Here is a 1728-nt window from a genome sequence, read left to right as displayed (position 1 = left end):
GCCAAGCTGAAAGGGCAAACCAAGAGGTCTTGAAGGGTTTTAAGCCCCGACTTATGGTTCCCCTGCAGAGGACGCCGGGTTGTTGGGTGGAAGAGTTGCCTTCAGTGCTATGGAGCATCAACACCACCCCAAATAGATCCACATGATATATGATGACCCACAAGTATAGGGGATCTATCTTAGTCCTTCCGATAAGTAAGAGTGTCGAACCCAACGAGGAGCAGAAGGAAATGATAAGCGGTTTTCAGTAAGGTATTCTCTGCAAGTACTGAAATAAGTGGTAACAGATAGTTTTGTGATAAGATAATTTGTAATGAGCAACAAGTAACAAAAGTAAATTAAGTGCAGCAAGGTGGCCCAATCCTTTTTGTAGCAAAGGACAAGCCTGGACAAACTCTTATATAAGGAAAAGCGCTCCCGAGGACACATGGGAATATCGTGAAGCTAGTTTTCATCATGTTCATATGATTCGTGTTCGGTACTTTGATAATTTGGCATGTGGGTGGAACAGTGCTTGGGTGCTGTTCTTACTTGAACAAGCATCCCACTTATGATTAACCTCTATTGCAAGCATCTGCAATTACAACAAAAGTATTAAGATAAACCTGACCATAGCATGAAACATATGGATCCAAATCATGTTGGGGAACGCAGTAATTTCAAAAAATTTCCTACGCACACGCAAGATCATGGTGATGCATAGCAACGAGAGGGGAGAGTGTTGTCTATGTACCCATGCAGACCGACTGCGGAAGCGTTGACGCAACGTAGAGGAAGTAGTCGTACGTCTTCCCGATCCGACCGATCCAAGCACCGTTACTTCGGCACCTCCGAGTTCTTAGCACACGTACAGCTCGATGACAATCCCCGAGCTCCGATCCAGCAAAGTGTCAGGGAGGAGTTCCGTCAGCACGACGGCGTGATGATGATCTTGATGTTCTACCGTCGCAGGGCTTCGCCTAAGCACCGCTACAATATGATCGAGGTGGAATATGGTGGCAGGGGGCACCGCACACGGCTAAGGAACGATCTCAAGGATCAACTTGTGTGTCCTAGGGTGCCCCCTGCCTCCGTATATAAAGGAGCCAAGGGGGAGGGGGCGGCCGGCCAAGGAGGGCGCGCCAAGGGAGTCCTACTCCCTCTGGGAGTAGGATTCCCCCCCCCCCCCAATCCTAGTTGGAATAGGATTCCTCGAGGGGGGAAAGAGAGAGAGGGGGCCGGCCACCTCTCCTTGTCCTAATATGACTAGGGGAGGGGGGAGGCGCGCGGCCCACCTTGGGCTGCCCCTTTCTCCTTTCCACTAAAGCCCACTAAGGCCCATATAGCTCCCGGGGGGTTCCGGTAACCTCCCGGTACTCCGGTAAAATCCCGATTTCACCCGGAACACTTCCGATATCCAAACATAGGCTTCCAATATATGAATCTTTATGTCTCGACCATTTCGAGACTCCTCGTCATGTCCATGATCACATCCAGGACTCCGAACAATCTTCGGTACATCAAAATGCATAAACTCATAATAACTGTCATCGTAACGTTAAGCGTGCGGACCCTATGGTTCGAGAACAATGTAGACATGACCGAGACACGTCTCCGGTCAATAACCAATAGCAGGACCTGGATGCCCATATTGGCTCCTACATATTCTACGAAGATCTTTATCGGTCAGACCGCATAACAACATATGTTGTTCCCTTTGTCATCGGTATGTTACTTGCCCGAGATTCG

The sequence above is a fragment of the Triticum urartu genome, chromosome 3A (assembly GCF_056163025.1).
Source record: "Triticum urartu cultivar PI428250 chromosome 3A, HENAU_Tu73, whole genome shotgun sequence".
Classification (NCBI taxonomy): domain Eukaryota; kingdom Viridiplantae; phylum Streptophyta; class Magnoliopsida; order Poales; family Poaceae; genus Triticum; species Triticum urartu.
The sequence above is the reverse complement of the archived record's forward strand: the minus strand, read 5'-3'. Positions refer to the sequence as shown.